General features: G+C 44.0%; 1 protein-coding gene across 1 annotated transcript in view; it reads right to left on the reverse strand.

Moving 5' to 3' along the window:
* LOC123325518 (histone H2B type 1-C/E/F/G/I) overlaps nt 1-13,450 on the reverse strand; it is a 388,315-nt gene that overhangs the window by 233,682 nt on the left and 141,183 nt on the right. The gene's annotated exons all lie outside the window — the stretch shown is intronic.

The raw sequence follows: 13,450 nt of genomic DNA on the forward strand, positions 1-13,450 counted from the left end.
TGAGAAAAACACCCCGAAGGATCTGGGAGAAATGGAGGCTCCCGAAGCGCAGCGGAAGCGCGCAGCCACCGAAGATGCGGCCCGCGAGACGGCTGAGGTGCTTCCCTCGGGGTGCCGGCGGCCCTGTGTAGGTGCAGGCAGCGGCGGCCGGGGCTGGCCGCTCAGGCCCCAGGACGGTCCCCGTCCCGTTTCTGGCTGCAGTCAACGAAGAGTAATCACTTCTGTGGGTTGGAGCAGAAGTGGGATTCCCTTCGGAGTGAAGTATCTGTGGAGATCTGTTTTCCCTGCTCAGCTGTTCTGTGAACAAGTTTTTAAAAAGCAAAGAGGAAGGCTGAACACCGAGGAGATAAAGGACTGAAGCCTGGGTGGTGCAGCCAGGGACTTCGATGGGGAGCGAAGCGCTGGGGATGGGGGGCGGTGAGAACATCCTCAGGGGTAACCAGTCATGTTTCTAATTCTGGAACTCTCCGGGCGGAGCTGCAGTTTATTTTAGATTCACATCTTTTTTAAGATTTTGATTTATTTATTTATTTAGCGCGCAAGTAGGCGAAGGGGCAGAGGGAGACAGAATCTCAAGCAGACTCGCACTGAGAGGGAGCCCAGCGCGGGGGGGGGGGGGGGGGGGACGTGTTCTAAGGACCCTGGGATCACGACCTCAGAGGAAATCAGTAGTGGCTCTCTTAACGAACGGAGCCACCCAGGCGCCCCGTGGTTTAGTATTTGTTTTTAAGGAAAGCGAAGTAAGGCCAAAATGTCCAAAGTCGTCTTAATATTTGAAATAATTTTTTAAAAGATTTTATTTATTTATTTGACCGAGAGACACAGCGAGAGAGGGAACACAAGCAGGGGGAGCGGGAGAGGGAGAAGCAGGGGGAGCGGGAGAGGGAGAAGCAGACCTTCGAACACGGCATGATTCCTTAATGTACATGCTAATCTGTATATACTTACAACTTTTAGAAGGCTTTTTTCTTAAGATTTTATTTATTTATTTGACAGAGAGAGGCACAGCGAGAGAGGGAACACAAACGGGGGGAGTGGGAGAGGGAGAAGCAGGCTTCCCGCCGAGCAGGGAGCCCGATGCGGGGCTCGATCCCAGGACCCTGGGACCGTGACCTGAGCCAAGGCAGACGCTCAACGACTGAGCCATCCAGGCAGACGCCCCTGAGATAATACTTTTTAAGTTCTATGTGTGGTATGTTCCAGACCCTGTTCTAAACACTTCACATGTGTTATTTCATTACCTTGTAAGAAAAATTCTGATATGTATTATGTTTATCTAAGGAGGGAACTGGTGTACATAGAGATTAAATGACTTGCCCGAGATCACACGTTTAGTAACTGGTGAAGCGGAAAGATGAACGTCTGATACCAGAGTCTGTGCTTGCAACCACTGTACTTGTTTGACTACCTCAATGGTGCTGAGTGTATTGTGGGAAAGTCCTGGAATAAAAACCAGTGGTTCTGATCCCTGCACTGCATGTAAGAAGGTCTCAATACTTGGTGAACTCTTCAGCCTTTTCTTTCAAGAGACATTGGCCCAATCAAAGTGCTCATTTTATTTATTATTTCATTCACTCAACAAATGTTTCTGGAGCACTACCAATTCATGTGACTCTATATTGGATTTTAGGAATTTAAAGACAGGTGAGATTCAGTCCCATTCCTCTAATGGCTCACACTCTAGCATGGAGACAGCAGGTGCTGTAAGTGGTGTCACAGAGGCAGAAGTTACATATTATTGTCTGGGAGCATAGAGAAGGAGTACTTAATAAAGAGTTTGTTTGAGAGGGGCGCCTGGGTGGCTCAGTCGGTTAAGCGGCTGCCGTCGGCTCAGGTCATGATCCCAGAGTCCTGGGATCGAGCCCCACATCGGGCTCCCTGCTCAGTGGAGAGCTTGCTTCTCCCTCTCCCTCTGCCTGCCTCTCTGCCTACTTTTTTTTTTTTTAAAGATTTTATTTAGTTATTTGAGAGAGAGAAAATGAGAGACAGAGAGCACGAGAGGGAAGAGGGCAGAGGGAGAAGCAGACCCCCTGCTGAGCAGGGAGCCCGATGCGGAACTCGATCCCGGGACTCCAGGATCATGACCTGAGCCAAAGGCAGTCGCTTAACCAACTGAGCCACCCAGGCGCCCCCTCTCTGCCTACTTGTGCTCTCTCTCTCTGTCAAATAAATAAAATCTTAAAAAAAAAAAAAGAATTTGTTTGAGAAAAGTGAAATATGAGGTGAAGCTTAATAGATGCAATGAGTTGAAGATGGACTGGAATGGAAGATGGGAAAAAAGAGATACTTGAATATGAGTTCAATTAATGGACCTTGTAGGAAATGGAAGCCATTCATAAGGTAGCTGAATTATCTCCAAACTTAAAATTCTTTAGAGAGTTTTTATTTTTATTATGTATTTATTTAGAAAGATGATTTTATTTTAAAATATAGAGAGAAGCAAAACAGGAAACCTGGAGACAAGGGCAAAGGATAAGAAGGAGCAGCCAGCAAATTATGAGGAAAATGAACAAACAAAAATCGGTCAGGGCAACCAAGGGAGGAGAGTTTCAAATAAAAGGTTGATGACATCAGTGTCATACAGAGATCAGTTGCGAATTTCTGTGTTCTAGGCATGTTATAGGCTCCTTATATGTACTAAATCATCCAAGAACACTTTGCTGTTTAATCCTCACAACAACCCCATCTTCTGGATGAGGGAAATGAAGTACAAGGAAGTTAAGTGTTTTGTGCAAGATCATGCTGCTGGTAAGTGGCAGAATGGGGATTTAAACCCTGGCAGTCTGACTTTCTGAGTCTGTGCTTGTTACCACTATCTTATACTCCCTCTCTGAAGAAGATCTAGGGAGTTTAGGAATCAAGAGTTTTTCATCTTTAATAGGGGCAGTTTCTGTGGAGTGTGGTGGAAAAGGAAGGACGGGACACAAACTGTATCATTTCTTTCCAGAATTTTGGCTATAAAAATGAAGAATGAAAGGCCATCTCTACTGTAGAACATAGGACTTCTAGAGGGAGTAGGGCCTACAGGTTCAGGGTGAAAGAGATTTGAATATGTCGCTAAAGGAGAAATGCCAATAGAGCGGATGAAGATTCAGGAAAGGGGTATCAGAGGCCACTCAGGAGATAGGGGAGGCTGGGTTCTAAAATACTAAGGAGAATCGATCCTTTAACCAGAGAAGGAATCTGAGATCAGAGGAAGGAAAATACATCTGCATTGCTTGGGTCTTGTTCAGAAACCGTTTTAGGATTTGGAGGGAGGAATTCCAACTAGCCACAGGTACCATATTCATCAGGCGTCCAATTTGTTCTTTTAGTCACTCACCAAAACCCTGATTCAGCGGAGTTATAGTCTCACAAAAGTATTTTCTGTTTGATCTACTCCAAAGATAACAACCAACAGCATAGTTTAAAAAATCACCGAGTTGATGGTCCAACAACTCCAAGAGGATAGCATCTTCATCTCTTGATTTCCTAGAGCAGCTCAGATTTTCTCACTGAAATACACCCAAGCAAGAGGAAAATGAACAAGTGCCTCAAAATGGCTTGTCACAGGTGTCCAATTTGAGGGTCTCATTTTACCTTTGTGTTGTTGTTAAGCCACAGTAATTGCTTCACTGTTCAAAGTATTTATTTTCCTAATAGGTCACACAAAAGTTGGGAAGAGAAAGACAGATGTCAACTAGCCTATGTCCCAGTCTGGGCTGGGGAGGAGCAAAGAGCTGCCTAAAGAAAGGAGTAGCTGCTCAACCCGCAGAGGTCAAGATGGCCACCGGCCAATGGAACCGGCTGCCTGGGTCCACACTCACCAGCCACCCTCACGAGCACCACCCAGCGCCGCGAGGACAGCAGAGCTGCCGGCCCCAAGCATTACAACTTCCGGAACCGAGAAGCAGGAGCTCACTCTTCAGACACGCTCTTCAGGATGCCTTTGCGCTCCTTTGTGGCCGCCCCGTTCGCGCCGTTGAATCCCTCCGCGACCACACTCCACCCAGGGCCCTCCTCCAGGCAGTGTGGGGCCCTTCCAGAGCCTCCAGGGTGTGAGCGGGGCGTGTAGAGGCCCTGAATGCCACCCCCTTACAGAAGGTGATGAGAGAAAAACTCTCTGAAGACCTCATACACAGGGGAAGCCGTTTTAAATTTCCTTCTGAGGTAGCATGACCATACATAAACTTTGCTCAAACCAAAAGCCTAGCGTATGGCGCACCACGAATACGCGTACATCTGCTTTGTAAATGAGTAGCCTAAAGGAAAACCAGATCGATGGATGCCCCTACTCCCGGTGTTCCTTTGCGATAAAACTCATTCCTGCCTGTGTGCCAATCTGTAGTCTTGGAGCTCTTACAAGATGTAAAAAAGTATATGACCCTGTAAAAACTGTTCCTTCTCCACAACATTTTCTTCCCTGAGAAGAGCGTGTTTCCTGGCAGCCGGCCTAAGTTGGGCTCAAATAAAACTCTTTTTTCTTACTTTTAGAGATTCTGACAGGTCTGTTCATTTGGCTGGACAGGTGTGCTAGGCTCTGTGCTTTTTTTTTTTTCCTTGAGAGAGAGAGAGTGAGAGAGAGCATGAGAGGAGAGAGAGTCAAAGGAGAAGCAGACTCCACGCTGAGCAGGGAGCCCGATGTGGGACTTGATCCTGGGACTCCGGGATCATGACCTGAGCCAAAGTCAGTCGCCCAACCAACTGAGCCACCCAGGCACCCAGGCTCTGTGTGCTTTGAATGTGTGTGTGCTTACGCTCTTGGCTCCCTTCAGGCTTCAAAAGCCTGAGCAAGGAAGTGTCTGTTCTGTGGCTTCTTTCAGATACTGCAGTTGCAGCCAGAGAGGTGCAAGTCGGCCGAGGCTCAAACGTCCAAGTGTCCTACCCCGCAGTGGGCACCTCCTGCGTGGCTCCCCGGGCCCTGGTATTCCATGGTGTTTCAGCAGCCCAGTGGCACCCTGACCCCTCCTGCAAAGTCTCCCACTGGTCTCCAGGGGAAGGGAGCAGCTGTGTGGGGCCACCTCCTGGGTCCAGTGACCGCTGCCTCTGCAGCTGCTTGTGTCTGTTCCCAGCCCCCACCCCCCAACCTTCCCCTGGCTGGCCCGTGGAGTGCTGTTTGTGGCCGGTGTGCAGGCCCCGGAGGCCCCGGCTGCTTCTGCCCATGTGGCTTGGTGGTCCCGCTGCCCCTCGCTGGCAGCATTAAATTAGGAGTCTCATTTTATCTTTAAAAGTCATGCAATTTGCATTCTACCCTATAATCTAGTTGGGCAATGGAAATGGAAAGTAAGAAAAGATTGGTTCCTCACCCTTTAGAAATCATAGTTAAAAGAAATAGGGTGCCTGGGTGGCTCAGTAGGTTAAGCATCTGCCTTTGGCTCAGGTCATGATCCCAGGGTCCTGGGATCGAGCCCCGCATCGGGCTCCCTGCTCCGCGGGAAGCCTGCTTCTCCCTCTCCCACTCCCCCTGCTTGTGTTCCCTCTCTCGCTGTCTCTCTCTCTCTCTCTGTCAAATAAATAAATAAAATCTAAAAAATGAAAAAAAATGAAATAGATATGCGCCGAGTTCAGAGGTGGCAACTCTATGGGGCAAATTACCAGTCTCCTTGCCATATTCAAGGCAGGTAACACCAATCACTTGTGACTTTCTTTTCCACTCAACAAAAAGTTAGGCTTGGGTTCTTCCTCAATACAATATCCACTGCCTGTCAATCAGAATGGGCTTTGATTCAGTAAATCCCTGTGCACAAGAGACAAGTTTAATTTGATAAGATATGTATTAGAGGAAAGATCTGTGTGAAGCACAGTAAGAACATTGGAGGAAGTGGGTGTTTCTGCTTGGGAGGATCGGAGGAAACTTTACAAAAGGAGGTAGGCAGGCAGTCTGTGGTTGTGGTGATGGCTTTGTTCCACAAAGTCTTCAGGGGCCCGGGTTCCTTCCCGTTCATAGTCCATCATCCCTTATCTGGTGGGTAGATTTCTAATTATCATATTCAGGTTTCAGACAGAAAGATGGAGGAGGATTCAAGAAAAGGCAAAGAGTGTGTGCCAGCTCTTATTAGAGGAAGTCTCCCAGAAGCCACAGGCCTGCAGGCCACCTGCATCTCATTGGCCAGGCCTTAGTCACATAGCCACACCTCCCTGTAAGTTCTATTCCCATAGAAGAAGATGAACATGGGTATTACATGGGGACGGGGGTGGGAAAGAGGGGGGGTCACATAAATGGTTGTTTTGTCAAGTAAATGTAGGAAATACTGGATTAAATCAAGCGGTCTCTTTTTATTTTCAGCATGACTCTTGTTTGTAGAATGCCCAACACCTGACATGTAATATATGTATTTGTCTTCTTCCATAGGAATAGAACCCCAAGTAATTAAGTAAATGGACAGCGGAATAAGAATTAATTCCCTTGCAGCAAGGGAGGATGAAGAAACAGTGATATCCACCGAGTAAGAGGGGTAAGAGGTTAAAACAAAACAAAACAAAGAGAGAATCAGTTTAAGGAAGTAACAAGAAATAAAGTTGGTAGTATGCAGGGTCCAGTACATGGGGAATGAGTGGATTGTATGGGGAGGGCAGAACTTCCTTTGGGCAGTCTGACGGAAAGCAACCTGAGATTTGGCCATATCCGAAGTCTCCTTTCAAAAGAGCTCAAGTGGAGGAGCCAGCTCAAATCTGGAGGGAGAAATGGCAGAGGGATATTCCTGAGCATATCTCCTCCTATGCCGTAAGGGGCTCCATTCCGTCTTTACCAGAACATGCGTCTCTCCCAAGAAGAACTCAAGGAAGCAGGTCAAGTTTCTCTCTTGGCCTTCAACTTCATGACCACCCTCGTGCTGAAATAGACGTACATCTCCTTAGACTGGGTACCTGTCATGTTCCTTGACAAGCTGACATTCAGCAGTGTCTGGGACATCTGTTTTGAAGGTGATCTTTGACTTTCTCATGGTGCAAAGGGTAAGCAGGACCCTGTGACCACTGTAGGGAGTGGTTAATTTATTGTAGGCTAGGTGTCCTATGAGGTGGGTGTTCCTGACCCAGTCCTTATACTGTGGTGGTAGGAAGACTCTAAGAAATGCAGGCCTCCAGGTAGACTTACCTCCAAGTAAGTGCCAACAGGCCAAGAGGCTCAGACTGATCTCACCCTTACTGAACTCCTCTTATCGCAGAACCCCAACTCCTCAATTCTCTCTACCTTCTTCATCTTCTCTGAGTCCTCCAGCAAACTGTCCCTGAGCTCACCTGTCCCTCACTGAGTTCTCTCTCAGCTCTGCTCCTCCTCTCTTGACAGTGTGTGAGTATGGGCAGGTGGAGGAGGGGATAGCATGTGAGTTTGGAGGTGAAAAGAACTGACCCCTGTCCCAAGCTGTAATTCCCACTTCCTCCTCAGAATATGTGTGGCTCATATTTTGTTGTCTTTGCCATTGAACTCTCCTTCTTATGGCTCATTTTGGTAGCATCCTTCCAGACTTTTCCTCTTTTTCCCTTTTTGCCATCTGGGAATTCACTTTGGGTAAGGGATCCCCATCTGGTTGCTTTGGTTTTGAAGAGCATCTGGGTGTGGGGATTGAAATGAAGGGTAAGGGACAACCATTGTGAGTAGGGTTGAACGGTTAGAAATTTGACCTGCAACCCTGGACAGGCAGATTTTATCCGTCTGAGACCTTTTTCTGAGATGAGACACTAGAAAATGAGATGCCATATTGGTCCCAAGGAGAGTGTGTGGTATCTAGGGTTGCCAGATTTAGAAAGAAAAAAAATACAGGGGGCCCCATTATATTAGAATTTTAGATAAATAATGTATTTTTAAGCTTTTTTACATGGGGCTACCTATACTAAAAAATGATTCATTGTTTATCAGAAATTCAAATTGAACTGGGCATCCTGTAGAAGTAGCCTTTGTGTGGAAGGAGAGATAGATTGTGTGAGAGGAATTCATTTACAAGTAGCAGGATTCATGATAAGATGGGGCAGAAAGTTCCACACCTTCCTAGGATGCCTCTATTTGGAAAGGTGAAGAGATATCACATGAGAGAGTTAGATCCTGTGAGTATTTTAAGATAATGAGATCTGATCATAGGAGAGAGTGATTTATCTCTGTAGCTGGGGTCAAATATTTGGAAAGAATAAGGGTGTGGTGATTTGGGAAAGGAGAAATGTGAGTTTGGGCTAATGGTAGGTAGGAGGATAAGGCATTGGACATGTGGGGGAGAGGGGCGGGATTGGGGTCAGCGGAAGTTTAGTGTGTGGGCCACATTTAGGTGGAAGGGTGAATTTGGATGGGAAGTGACTTCAAATAGATAGATGATAGATTTACATTGGTTGGACAAGCATGATTAAGCAAGCAAGTCAGCAGGACGGAGGGTATGAGTTGTGCTTGGCTATTTAAAGTGTGGAGAATTGATGAGTTGTAGAGGAAAGTGATCAATGAGATTTTTTGAAGGATACGTTTTATAGACACATTGGAATTCCATTTGAAAGGGTTTTGAATCCTCCTTAGACACTATGCAGTCTTCTTTTTTTTTTTAAGTCGTTCCTCAAAGCAACTTACATACTAAAGAAGCAGGCCTATTTTACCCTTAGGACATGCACTAACACGGATGATCTTAGGGACGGGACGTAATCAAGATCGAAGTCAAACTTCGTAGGACATTTAAAGGAAATAGTTGGGATCAGGGGAGAGCTAAGGGGTGAGGTTTTTCCTGCTCACATCTAAGCTCTCACCAAGGGTAGACTCCAGAGAGATGCACTTTTCTTATGTCCACATGGAGGATACATTGTGATTCTTGGGATCCTGAAACACACACTACTGATGAAGACTTTCATGGAGTCAGACCTCAAGTCACCTGAGTGTCCTCACTTTATACTTCATCTTGTTTCTGAGTTCTGGTGATTGTCCTCACACCTGTGAACCCAGCCAGATTTTTATCTTAGTCAAGGGAAGGCTTTTATGCCATGTCACTTCTTAATTTACCTTTTCTCTCATTGGTGGAGTCTATCTGGCTACCCATATGGAGACATCAATTATCCTTCTCCTGCATACCACCTGACTGTCCTTCTGTGTTTTCTCTCCAGCTCTCTGTATTTTCTGTTTTGCAACTCTCCATTTTGTCTTTCCATCTTGATGTTACAAGTTCATAACGCAACACCTCCCTCCCTGGAAAGGATGCAATGTGGTAATTTGGGCAAAGACCAGCACAGTGGCTAGGTACGAAATAGGTACTCATTAAAATGATAGTTCTCTAAAGAGCATGAACCATGCCTTCAGTTTCTTTTGGCTCCAAACTGTTCTGAACCCAGTGAACACCAAACAAAGACTGACAATTTGAGACTGCTTGTTGAAATCCGTTTCTCTTTTTGTTTTCACTTCATGATGTCTTCATATCTCGGTGGCTTTTTGATTTTTCTCTTTCTCCTTCTGTTTCCCAGGATTCCTTTCTTTCAGTTCAACCTCAGCCAGATATACCTGGAGGACTAGCCTTGAGGGGATGAACACAACCTGAGGAGGGTAAACCCTAGGAAGTCTGAGCCTAAAGCATATTCCTGGAATAGACTGAACCCTTATGAGATTCTACCACTGTGTAGTGAGAGCACCTGAGTCTTTGAGTTGCATCTGCCAGCCTCCCTGTGCTTTACCTTCTGTGCCCTAGGAGTGTGTCTCCTAGTTCATGCGTCATTTTGTCAAAATCCTGTCCATTCCTCCCGTGGAGTTAGGTTCAGATCTAGACAAGAAGGTGGTTTAAAGAGATTCGTTCTCAGCTCAGATGAGCAAGTGGGACCTCTTGCACAATGCCGTGTACACCTACATGACGTTTCTAAGCCTAGGGACCCTTGTGATTTTGCCACCCTTGGCTGAATGCCTATACAACACAGAGATTTCAGAAAGCGGACTGTAAAGGAGGCATGAGCCCAAGTTTAAGATACAGCTGGATCAGTGGGGTTGGGAGAAAAACACCTCAGACCACCACCCTGTCCTGCCTTCCCCTTATTTCAAGTGGATTTTGTACAAGCAGCTGGTTTTAAGTAATTTCCAGGCAATGATTTGGAGTCTGCCATTTGCCACTTCAGAATTCCTGTTTTTCCAATGTTGACTGATTTTGGTTTGTTGGGGGGTGTTACTAAAAAATCAAATTTCTTGGGTGCCTGGGTGGCTCAGTCGGTTAAGCATCTGCCTTCAGCTCAGGTCATGATCCCAGGGTCCTGGGATCGAGTCCCGCATCCGGCTCCCTGCTCAGCGGAAGTCTGCTTCTCCCTCTGCCTGCCGCTCCCCCTGCTTGTGCTCTCTCTGTGTCAAATAAATAAATATTAACAACAACAACAAAAAATCAAATTTCTTTTTCTTTTTAAAAAATTGTATTGTGGTAAAATGTATACAGTGTAAGGCATGCCATTTGGAACCACTTTTAAGTGTACAATTTAAAAACATTACATTTACAGTGTTCTCCAACCATCACTACTATTTCCAAGTCTTTATCTACCACCCAAATAGAAACTCAACCAATTCATACCTGTTTTCCCCCAACTCCTCATATCCTCAAATCCACATTGTCTCTATGAATTTGCCTCTTCTAGATATTTTATGTAAGTGGATTCATACAATATTTATACTTTGATGTCTGGCTTATTTCACTTAGTATAATGTTTTCAAGGTTCGTCCATGTTTTAGCGTGTGTGAAAACTTCCGTTTTATGACTGAATACTATTCCATTGTGTATATATATACACACACACACATTTGGTTTATCCATTCATCTGTTGATGGACATTTGTGTCATTTCTACCTTTTGGCTTTTGTGAACAATGCTACAATGAACATTGGTGTGCAAGTATCTGTGTAGATCTCTGTTTTCAGTTACCTTGGGTATATACCTAGGGTAGAATTGCTAGCTGATATGGTAATCTGTTTAGCTTTTTGAGGAAGTCACCTGTTTTACACAGCAATTTACATTTTACATTCCCACTGGCATTGTATGAGGGTCACAATTTCTCCACATCCTTGCCAACATTTACTTTCCTTTTCTTTTTAATTATAGCCATCCTAGCAGGTAAGAAGTGATATCTCATTGCAGTTTTGGTTTGCATTTCCCTGATGATTAATGATGAACATCTTTCCATGTACTTATTGGCCATTTGTACATCTTCTTTAGAGAAATTTCTGTTTGAATCCTTTGCCTATTTTAATTGTTAATTAATTAAAAAATTTCAATTGAAGTATAGTTGACACAAAATATTGCATTAGCTTCAGGTTTACAACCTAGTCATTAAGTAACTCTGTATGTTAGGCTATGTTCACCCCAGTGTAGGTACCATCTATCACCATATAACACCATTACAATATTATTGACTAAATTCCCTATGTTTTCTGTACCTTTCGTCCTGTGACTTATTCATTCCATGACTGGAAGCCTGTAACTCCCACTCCCTTTCACCCATTTTGCTCATCCCTCTAACCTTCTCCTCTCTGTCAACCACAAGTTTGTTTGTTTTTTGTATTTATGGATCTGTTTCTTCTTTTGTGTTTGTTCTTTTGTTTTTTAGTTTCCACATATAAGTGAAATCATATGGTATTTGTCTTTTTCTATCTGACATATTTCACTTAACATAATACCACCTAGGTCCATTCATGTTGTCACAAATGGCAAGGTCTCATTTTTTTTTAAGACTAAGTGATGGGGGCACCTGGGTGGCTCAGTTGGTTAAGCAACTGCCTTCGGCTCAGGTCATGATCCTGGAGTCCCAGGGTCGAGTCCCACATCAGGCTCCCTACTTCTCCCTCTGACCCTCCCCCCTCTCATGTGCTCTCTCTCATTCTCTCTCTCAAATAAATAAATAAAATCTTAAAAAAAAAAAAGACTAAGTGATGTTCCTAGATCTATATCTGTATCTATATCTATTACCACATCTTTATCCATTCATCTCTTGATGGACACATGCATTGTTTCCATATCTTTGCTATTATAAATATTGCAGTAAACATAAGGGAACATATATCTTCTCAAATTAGTGTTTTTGTTTTCTTTGGGTAAATAACCAGTAGTGGAATTACTGGATCATATGGTACTTCTATTTTTAGTTTTTTTGAGAACCTCCATTCTGTTTTCCATAGTGGCTACACCAGTTTACATTCCTACCAACAGTGCACAATTGTTCCTTTTTCTCCAATCCTCCCTAACACTCCTTATTGCTTGTCTTTTTGAGTCTGGCCATTGTGACAAGTGTGAAGAGGTATTTCATTGTGGTTTTGATTTCTATTTCCCTGATGATTAGTAACATTGAGCATCTTCTCGTGTGCCTGTTGGCCATCTGAATGTCTTCTTTGGACAACTGTCTTTTCAGTTCCTCTGCCCATTTTTAAATTGGATTATCATTTTTTTTTTGGTGTTGAGTTATATAAGTTCTTTATATATTTTTGGATATTGACCCGTTATTGGATATATCATTTACCAATATCTTCTCTCATTTAGTAGGTTGACTTTTCACTTTGTTGATGGTTTCCTTCACTGTGCAAATGCTTTTTGCCTTGGTGTATTCCCAATAGTTTAATTTTGCTTCTGTTTCCCTTGTCAGAGGAGACATATCTAGAAAAATGTTGCTCAGTCCAATGTCAAAGAGATTACTATTTTCTTTGTATGTATGTATGTTTTCTTCTAGGATTTTTATAGTGTATGTATGTATGTATGTTTTCTTCTAGGATTTTTATCGTTTTATGTCTCACATTTAGGGCTTTAATTCAACTAGAATTTATTTTTGTGTATGGTTCAGTTTCATTCTTTTGCATATAGCTGCCCAGTTCTCCTAACATCATTTATTGAAGAGACTCTCTTTTCCCCATTCTATATCCTTGTCTCCTTTGTCATAGATTAACTGACCATATAAGTTTGGGTTTATTTCTTGGCTCTCTCTTCTGTTCCATTGATCTGTGTCTATTTTTGTGCCAATACCATGCTGTTTTGATTACTACAGCTTTTTTTAAAGATTTTTTTTTTATTATTCATTTGAGACACAGAGATACAGAGAGAAAGAGAGAGTGCATGAACAGGGGGAGAGGCAGAGGGAGAGGGAGAGGGAGAAGCAGGCTCCCCGCCGAGCCAGGAGCCGGACGTGGGGCTCCTGGGATCATGACCTAAGCCAAAGGCAGACGCTTAACCATCTGAGCCACCCAGGTGCCCCTGATTACTACAGCTTTGTAGTGTATCTTGAAATCTGGGAATGTGATGTCTTCAGCTTTGTTCTTCTCTCTCAAGATTGCTTTGGTTAATTGGGGTCTTTTGTGGTTCCATACATATTTTAGGATTATTTGTTCTGGTTTTGCAGGAAATACTGTTGGTTTTTTTGACAGGAATTGCACTGAATCTGTAGGTTGCTTTGGATAGTACGGACATTTTAACAATATTAATTCTTCCAATCCATGAGCATGGAATATCTTTCCATTTGTTTGTGTTGTCCTCAATTTGTCTCATCAATGTTTTATAGT

The sequence above is a fragment of the Neomonachus schauinslandi genome, chromosome 8 (assembly GCF_002201575.2).
Source record: "Neomonachus schauinslandi chromosome 8, ASM220157v2, whole genome shotgun sequence".
Lineage (NCBI taxonomy): Eukaryota > Metazoa > Chordata > Mammalia > Carnivora > Phocidae > Neomonachus > Neomonachus schauinslandi.